Source organism: Rhinolophus hipposideros (genome assembly GCF_964194185.1).
Source record: "Rhinolophus hipposideros genome assembly, chromosome: 14".
NCBI lineage: Eukaryota > Metazoa > Chordata > Mammalia > Chiroptera > Rhinolophidae > Rhinolophus > Rhinolophus hipposideros.
In genome coordinates, this window is record NC_138060.1 from 63339875 (window position 1) to 63349707 (window position 9833).

The 9833-nt window shown below is 49.1% G+C and overlaps 1 long non-coding RNA gene across 1 annotated transcript; it reads right to left on the reverse strand.

The window, feature by feature from the left end:
* Positions 1-2891: 2891 nt before the first annotated feature.
* Positions 2892-9105, reverse strand: LOC308507450. Its single transcript, XR_013994880.1, has 4 exons — positions 8951-9105; positions 8047-8179; positions 7512-7600; positions 2892-5229 (listed from the first exon to the last, which is right to left on the reverse strand). It is a non-coding gene; the product is annotated as an uncharacterized lncRNA (long non-coding RNA).
* Positions 9106-9833: the final 728 nt, after the last annotated feature.

The following is a 9833-nucleotide window of genomic DNA, read 5'->3' on the forward strand; positions in this document are numbered from 1 at the left end:
ACTTATATGTGGAATCTAAAAAACAACATAAAACTCACAGAGAACAGAAAGGTGGTTGCCAGAGGGGAGGGGGGTTGAGGGTTGGGCAAAATTGGGGAAGGGCATCAAGAGGTACAAACTTCCAGTCCTGGAGGTGGAATGTACAGCGTGGTGGCTGTTACAATACCGCATTGCATATTTGAAAGCTCCCAAGAGAGTAAATCTTAAATATTCTCATCACACACGAAAATGAAATTTGGTAACTTTATATGGTGATGACAGTAACTGGACTTATTATGTTGATCATTTTGCAGAGTGCACACATAGGAGTCATATTGAACACCTGAAACGCACACTGTTATATGCCAATTCTACCTCAGTAAGCGCCCCCCAACACACACACACACACACTTATTACCTTCTGGTTTTAGAGGTCAGAAATTCAAAATTAGTCTCACTGGGATAAAATTAAGGTGTCTACAGCGCTGTGTTCCTTCTGGGGGCTCTAGCGGAGAATCATTTCTTGCTTCTAGAGGCCACGTGCATTCCTTGGTTCACGGCTCCTTTCCACCTTTAAATCCAGCAATTGCGTCACTCCAAACTCCTGTCTCACACCCACGTATAAGGACCCTTGTGATCATAGTGGGATAAGTCAGAATCATCTCGCAGCTCAAGGTCAGCTGATTAGTGACCATACTTCCATTGCAACCTTAGTTCCTGTCTGCCACATAACTTAACACATTCCCCGGTTCCAGGGAGCAGGATATGGACATCATTGGAGGCTCGCTATCTTGCACACGACACTACATCTCAGAATTGCCACGAAAGCCAAATGCTTATTAGGGTTAGGACAGTGTTTGGCACAGCGAGTGACCCATAAACAATGCTCTTTGCTTCTTAAGAACTCAGCCTGTGAAGTTACTCACCGAGGTCCATATCGTATGGGAACATAAGGGCCTGTGCAAATGAGAGTTACTTTGCAATTCAGGCAGAATTGGTTTTGGCATTGCGATGCCCAGGATCACAGCATCTTCTAGCAAAAAAAGAGATGCTATGTGTAGAACATCAAAGCCAACTCTCTAATGTGACCAGGATTAGCTGCGGCCTGAAACTGTCTCTAAGTGGCAGAGCCCAAAGAGGTTCAGCAGTGTGCCCAGGGGTGCAGGGCTAGTGCAGGGCACAGGGAGGAACGCGAGCACAGCTCACGCCAGAGTCTGATGTACAGGTGAGTCCAGGCAAGCACTCACGCACTGCAGACCTAGGTTCTTTGTGACAGCAAAGCCTCCAAGGAGCCTGTCTCTGCAACACAGCTGGAGCCACTGCCTTGCTCTCAGCCCGCAGGGTCCAGACTGAGCCAGTGACATGGCACACAAGGGCCCAGGCCTGCAGGCAACACTGGATTCTTCCTGCTCTAATTTCCCTCAGAGAAGCCATTGGCAGTTCTCACAACAGCTCCCCTCACGTGGCAGCAGTGGCAGCAGACTCTGAATACCAACCACACTTAGGAGCGAGGGATGGAAGCATATGTCAGAGCCGAAGAAAGGAACCGAGTGACAGCCTTCTTTGGGGAGGGAGAGTGTTTTCACAGGCAGGGCTGCTTTTCCAGTGAACTTCTCCTCTTCATTTTTGACTCCACCTGCTACCAGACCAGATGGCCCCAGCTAGCCTTTTCTTTCACAGGCTTCAAATAAAATGCAAAACCCTCTGAGATGTAACTAAATTCCACCCACTGACACAACTCTCTCTTTACCCAGGTGCTCTGGAAGTCACAGAATTTGACACCTACACAATCTGACATCTCCGACTGGGAGGAGGGGGCCCCGAGTGGGTGCGCAGGCTTTCACTGAACCTTTTGATAAACACTTACTGGGCTCTCCCTAGCATCACGCTAGGTTTGTGGATTTGGCAGCAGGGGCCCCTGCCCCCTCAGGAGCTTACAGTCAACATAGGATCATTCCTTTTCACTGAGAGGTGCTCTGAAGGAGGAATAAGCGTGATGGAGGGTTTTATCATAGGCAATCAGGGAGGACTTCACGCAAGAGGTGATGCATCAAAGCCGCAACGGGAAGGAAAAGTAGGTGCTGTCTCCAAATGGAGAAAGAGAACAGCTACTACAAACACAGGGGGCAGCATTTGCAAAAAAAGCCTGAAACCTGTCAGACTATCAGTGTCTTGGGGGGAACAGAGGTACACAGCAGCTACAGAGAGAGACAGACGTGCTGGAACTCCTGCCCGTGGTGAGAGATCAGGAGGTGCTCCTGAGGATGCAGAAACATTGTGAGCAGCGGAATGACACAGCCGGAGCTGCATTTTAAAAAATTAAATGTATTGGGCTAATAGTGGTGACTGACACTATTTAAATTTCAGGTGTGCCACTTTGTAGTATAACACCTGTACACTCTATTATGTGCTCACCACCCAAAGTCTAGTTTCCTTCCATCACCATATATTTGACCCCCTTTACCTTCTTTGTTGTCCCTGCACCTCCCTTCCCTTCTGGTAACCACTAAACTTGTCTGTGTCTATGAGGGTTTTTTGTTTTTTGTTTTTGACTCTTCTAATGGACCTCTAATCAGGGGCAGAGGCAGAGCTAGGCCTCCAACTCAGGTTTCTGTCTCCCTGTCCAGTGCTCTTTTCACCAGCCTCAGGGCATGTGCGTGGTCGCACCATCTGTGTTTGAGGAACCTGTTCCATTTGTGTCCAAACCCCTTTACCCCCTTCCCTATCTCCCGCATCGTCAGAGGGAAGGACATCTCAAAGCGCAGGCAGGCCCACTCAGAGGGCCTGTGCCAGTCCCAGCTCTCTTATCTCTAGCTGTGAGTCTCGGTGAAATTAATTTAACATCTTTGCGCCTTGGTTTCTCATGTGCAAAATGATTTTAAAAAAAGGTCCACCTCCGATCATTGTTATGTCAATTTAAAAAGAACAACGCATGTAATGTGTTTGACCTCAAATCAATGCTCAATAGGAAGTCTTTTCATTGGAACTCCTGGGTGGGGGGGATGGTCAAAGGTTTTTGCTGACGTTTTCTGTACACATTTTCTTAAGGACTCCCAGGCTGGAAGCAGCCACTGCTCTTTGCTTTTCGTTTCCCCTGCGAGCCTTCTGTATTCTGGGACAGGGAGTGTGTAACCCAAGCCTGACAATCATGGTGCTGCCCCTGGTGAAGGGGTGGGTTATGTATTCAAAGGAGGCCGATTGTAAGCCTGGCCTGGGTCCATATGCAGATGGTGGGAGCCAGAAGTCGTCTCTTTGCCACAGTGGAGGCTGCTGTCTTCTATGTTCTCCAGAGGCCAGCAGGTGGGTGAAATGAGAGACAACACAGAGCTGAGGGGCACAGGGACAGAGGGAGCTTGGGAGCAGCACCGAGACCTGGGGCCATGGGTGGCACAGCTGTTTTTCAATTCTGTGAATTACCTCAACAGCCGGGCAACGTTCTCACGCGACCAACTGCCTGTCTTGCTTTAGCCAAGCTGAGTGGAGGTTTGACACTTGGAACCAAAAGAGTTCGGACAAACTGTACGTGTCAGGGTCACAGGTGATTCTGAGTCACCAACTTAGAGCCTCAGAGTTCAGAGGCTCAAAAGGTCATCCAGGACAGTGACTTAAACAAAACAACAACAAAAAACCACTTTGGTTTTAAGTAGCAAAATCTTTTTTGCAAATCTTCAGGAACTCAACCATATAAAACATAAGAGAGGAAATACTGTTGCAGCCGCAAGCGTGTGGGAGACCCTCAGCCTGGCCCACGGCCTCCTGCGTCTCCACCTGCCCTGCATCCATCCGAAAGTTAATCAGCTTGTCCAGCTCCCTATGTCACAATCACCTGGACCTGCGTCTTGGACATGGGCTCATTGAACCTCAGTTGCACACGCCCACAAGGGGTGGCTGACAAACCCCGAGGCGTCCGCTTCCGTCTGCAGACGTCTCTGCTGGTAGTAGTTCCTCATCTGCCTCCTGGTAACACTACCCACGGCCCGAGTCCTCTGGGGTGGAACAGAGCTAATTAAATAGGCCTTTCCTGAAGACCATTTCCATGCCTCACTTTGTTCCTGGCTTGCCCTCAGTTCCTTCTGACAGTTCCTTATGGGGCCTCATGTCCAGCTGGCGAGATGCCTAAGAGAGGCAGACTTCTGCACCAGGTGTGACTTAAGGAGGGAGAAAAAGCAGGAGACTTACCGACAGTGTTTACTTACAACACACACACAGAGGCTTATGGGGACCCTGTTACTTCCTGTGTGTGGCCTTTTCCTGCTGCCAGGTACTGCGCTCAGGGCTATGCACACCTCTGGTCTGCCTCTTGGCCTTTGTCTTTCAGTCCTCACAACACACCATGAATTTAGGGATGATTTTTATCCCCATTTAAAAGATGAGGCCCAGACGAGTTAACAGAACTGGCTGAAGTTCAACAGCTCATGTGGGATGGGTGGGGATTTGAACCCAGAGCTCAGCTGACTCCAATGCTGGAGCTTTTAGGTGTATTTCTATCAGAAGACGTGGCTCTCCTTGCTCTGGAAGAGGATGAAATGGAGCACAGGGAGGATAGCATCAAAGCAGATAATATGTTGCAGAATTTATATCACAGTGGTCAGGACACAAGGCAGACACAAGGTAAGCCTCGGAGGAACTTCTTGTTAAACAGCACACAGTCATTGCGAGTGAGAAATGATTTAATCTGTTATTTGAGCGAGCAATCGAGGAAGGCGTGGGTCTCTGGGGTTGGAAGGATGAGATGGAAGTGGGACCAAATCGCTTGCAGTTAACCCAGCTTCCCTTTCCTCCTGCCCATAGAGATTCTTTCAGCTCTTTCCCAGCCCGAACCCCACTTCTGGCTGCCACTGTGCTCGATCGAGGAAGAGAATCTGAGGAGCAGCGAGACAGAGGAAACTGCTTTGTCCACCTTGGAACCTGATGTGTCACCAGACAGGCAACTTGGTCTCTGTTCCCAGCTTCAGTGTCACATAGGTGTTCTATGTTTTTTTACAATGTGCCATGTAGGAACTGTGACAGTAATAATAGCAATACTGTACCTGATGACTTTCATTGAGCAATTCTAAGTACAGGCACACACACATCTCGTCCACACTGCAGCATGCCTCCCAAGCAGACATTGCTACCATCCCATTTTAGCAGATGTGACTGTTGAGGTCTGGGGAAACTGCTATCATGGTGAAGCTTCTTGCCCGAGGTCATCCACTTGTAAGCAGCATGACTGATAGTTGAACTCCGGCAATCTGACCTCAAGCCCAGCTATTTTGATATATTAAGTGAAAGAAAAAAAAAAAAAGCAGATTTCCAAACAGTACAGGATATGACTCAGCAATGGAAAGGAACCATTGTTACATGCAACAAGGAAGAATCTCACAATAATTATGCCGTGAAAGAAACTAGATAAAAGTGTACACGCTGTATGATTTCATCGACATGATACATTCAGTTGACAAAATTCTAGAAAATGCAAACTGATCGATAGTAACAGAAAGCAGCTCAGTGGCCGCCAGTGGTGGGGAGGGGTGGGGGTGGGGCTTTTACAGCATGAGTAACCTTGAAGGGTGATGGCATTCATCCTCTCGGTGGTTTCCCAGGTATGTAAGAATGTCAAAACTTATCAGACTGTAAACTCTTTTCTTTCAGACTGTAAACTTTAAATGCACATAATGTATTGTATGTCAATTACGCCCAATAAAGCTTAAAGAACAATATTCGGCAAGATTCTGTTTTTTTCTTTAAAAAAATTAAAACCTGTATACATATGTGCATGGATATGGATATGGATATATGAGCCCTGTTTGTACATGACTTAACATGACTCACAAGGCCCTGTGTGACCTGCTCCCTGACCCCTCCCCACCAGCCTTTCTCACCACTGGCCCCTTAACCTTCCTGCTGGGCCAGAGCACCACTTTCTCTTGCTTCATTGCTGAATGCCCTCTCTCTCCTGGTGGTCTCGCTTGCTCTTTATTCTCACTGCCGAGAACTCACGGTGCACTATCTCTCCTCAGTTCACTCCCCTGGACTCTTTAGACTAAGAATGTCCCTTCCTCCCTCAGACTAAACCTTCCCTTTGGCATGTGGTACTGTAATGGTTTAATACTTTTTCTCTACTGTTGCCTTGTAAGTTCCATGAAGGCGAGAGACCTCTTGTCTCTTGTTCATGGAGGATTCTTAATACGTAACACCAAGCCTGGCACACAGTAGGTTTTCACTAGACCTGTGTTTCAATGAATGACCGAAACACTATTTAAAAATCTTAATAAATACTACTCACTAAAACTAACATATTATGAAAAAAAAGCACACAAGATCAATATTCTCCAATATGCAGCCAGCATGATGTTAAGAATGATTACTAAAATAAGAAGGCACATAGCAGTTGAGAATAGAATACTTAAGAGTCGTTCAGACATCGTTTTACCAACTGCCTGCCAAGTTTTCTTCTCTGTATGATGGGGACAGTGCTATTCCGTCATTGTCAGGCCGTTTTAATCAGGTAAATAGCATCGTCCTCAGACCAACTGAATATCAGCTGTCACCGAGACCTCCCACGTATCTGGTTCTCTTCTTTCACAAAGCATTCCTCATAGTACCTCACTCACCCCTTGTAGGAACCTTGCAGGGAGGTGACACAGATGTTATTATTACCCGTTTTAAAGGCAAGCTGAGGACCAGAGAAGCTAAATGACTTCACTCAAATGGCAGATACAGGGAACAGTGGTACCAGGAGGAGATCCTGCAAAGGGTCAGCACCAGATGGAGGGGATCTATTGGGGTCTTGCCTGCTCCTTAGACAACAAAGTGACTGAAGGCCCCTGCCTGCCTCCCCAGGCAAGTCCAGGTTTTTCTGGCGGTTCCTGGGACTCTGTTCTCTGAGCCAAAAGGCGAGTCCTGTTCCCACCATTTTATCTCAATTGCACCTCCCCTCAGGCGGCTGATAGCTTCTGTGTGCTCAGTTCCAACAGCAGGTACGACATAGCCTCCTTTCCTTGAGTGCCTGCCTGAACCCCTCCACAAACTCCCTGACCTAACAGGGGGAGAGCCCTCCCTTCCTCTCACCCCTGTCCCCCTCCCACAGTTACTCCCCTTTCTCTCCCTCACATTTTCTGTTCCTCAGTTTCACCTCTCTCTGGGCTGCTCTTTCCCCACAAGAAAACGGAAATCTCCTTTGATGGGGCAAAGCATTTTACCATCGCCCTCCTTTCCCTTTGCTCACGCACTGTCTAGCTTTGAGCTCAGCCAAAGAAAGCCCCCCATAACCTGGGTCCTACCTTGTTTATCTCAGTGCTGGTTGGCCCAGCACAAAAATCTGTTTAATTGTTTAATTTTATTTCTGACATTTTAGAAAACCAGATACATTTCACATAATACCCTGGTTTCATGCTTCTCTCAGAAAAAATGGGAAGATTCAACAACAAGGGGTCCTCAATCACACACAGGGCAGTGACCAGCTGGAGTGGAACAATGGCTGCCCCTTCAGGAGGCTGGGCTGCTAATATTCACCAGAACCCCTCAGGCTCTGGGTTGCTGTGACTCACCTGGCCTCTGGAAGCTTTTGAGTTTGTAACCCCTTCTCGGTGGTATACCCAACTGGCAGAGGTTTTACGTCAGTCTTCTTTCTTCCCTTCTGTAAGTGGAAAGACCCAGTACAGAGATTCATTTTTCCACTGATGTGAATTATACTACTGCCCCAAATTAGACAGCAGAAGCAGTTACATGCAATTTGGTTTTAAATATATTTTCCACCCCAATGCAAAAATGTTATATGGCATATTTAGAATCCTCCCCCCTTTCTAAGAGAAGTTTTTTTCAAGACAACTAAAATTCCCATTGTTCAACTCTCTACCCTGTGCTTTGAGATTTGAGGATGATTCTTGCTGATGGCAGAACTGCAGCCGAAGAAGCATAATTCTATATTATGAGTACCTTTCAGCAACGTAGTCCCTAGCATATCTGAGTTAATGATCACTAATTCAATCGCTTTTTACTGTTTGAAGCTCAATGCATATTTTCAAAGGCAGCTCCAGCAACACCTGTTTGTTTTTTACCTCTCCCGATATGCAAATGACTGACCTCAATTTTTTCCAGGGGTCCTTAGCCCCAAGCAGGGAGGAGCTGGTTCTCACCGTGAAGACTTTCTCTCTCTCTGCTGACACTGAACACCATCTGGTTTGTTTTCACCCGAGGGGTCCCGGGCAAGCACCACCTGAAAGGGCCAGAGCAAAGCCTAGAGCAGCGGTTCTCAAGGTGTGGCCCCTGGACCAGGCAGCATGAGTAGCACGTGTGATCTTGTTAAATGCAGACTCTCAGCCCCACCCCAGGTCTACTGAACCCAAATTTGCATTTTAACAAGATTCCCAGTTGACTCATATATAAATAAAACAAGGTAATTTCTTTAGTGAAAAGGACTGTGAGGTAAATAAAAGAGCGTGATACGACAGTGACTAGGCAGCGGCTGCTTTACGTACAGCAGCTGTTCTCACGGTTTTTTGGTTTCAGGACCATTTACATTCTTAAGGATTGTTGAGGACCCTGACGAGCTTGTTTATGTGGGTTATAGCTATCAGTATTTGCCATCTTAGAAATAAAACTAATGAACTTTAAAAATATTGTTAATTCACTTTAAAATAATAAACAACACAAATTAACACATTTTATGAAAGGGGTCGTATTTTCTAAAACAAAACTAATTCACAGGAAGAGCGGCATTGTTTTACATTTTTGCAAATCTCTTTAAATGCCTGCGTTAACGGAAGACAGGTGGGCTCTCAGGTCTGCAGCACCACACGTGCTGCGTCTTCGGAAACGTCCACTGCACGCGGGAGAGACAAGTAGTGACAAATGGAGCATTGTTAGGCAAACCGTTGTGACTTTGCGTCCGTCCTGAAAGGGCCAGGGTCCCGATCCCAGTCAGGACTGGTGGTGGTGTGACGCAGTGATGGACAAAGTTCTCACAGGGAGCGCGTGGAATGCGAACCTGCTGCAGGAACCCGCGGTGGGGAGACCTCGCTCAACAGCGTGGAGACTGCGCAACGCAACTTCCGCTCGCCACGTGGTCCTGGGGCAGCTGCGGGACTACGGACAGGTCCCTTGTCCTGTCGGAGCCGGTTGCCTGGTGTGCTTTCTCAGGAGGGTGATCCCTCATATTCCAGCCCCGCCCCCCTCTCCCTCCCCGCCCCCCTCTCCCCCCCCCCCCAGTCCCCGGGAGGTGCCCGCCGGAACGTCGGAGCCACTCTGTCACTTGCCCAGCAGAGGGCGATGGCGACCGGCGCTGGCTGGACCACTTCCACCCCGAGGCCCTCGCCGCCACCCCACCAGACACCCGGTGCCCTCGTGATCCGGGCGGTTTCCTTGGCACCGGCCGCCACCAGGTATCTCGGGCAACCTAGGCCGGCCCGGGGAGCGACTGGGAGCCCGCGGGCCTTCGCGTTGACCCTAACGTGGTCTGGTTGGAACGAGCGGACTCTCCTGCGAAGTCTGGGAAAAGTAGAGGAAAAAATGGGTGTGGGTAAAAACATCCTTTTCCCGCTCGGCCTTTCGGGGAGGACCTCCCCAGGAGCGGAGGACTCCTCCCGGGAAAGCCGGGCGGGTGGCGGGAAGGCGACAGCACGGAGCCCTGCGCCTGGCCTCCCCGGGGCGCCCGCCCGCTGCGCGGAGCGTCACCGCCTTCCCAGGAGAATCCCACCGCCGGGCCCGGCGGGGCCGGGGGCTCTCGGTGTCCGAGGATGACACCTTCTGGTTCACCTCTGTTGTCATGGGGACGATAGCATCCTGGCAGCCTGGGTGAGGCCAGCCCGCCCCCACAGTGACGAGGAGCTCGGCCCACTCAGGAAACCAATGGCTCGAGGGCGGCGGCCCAA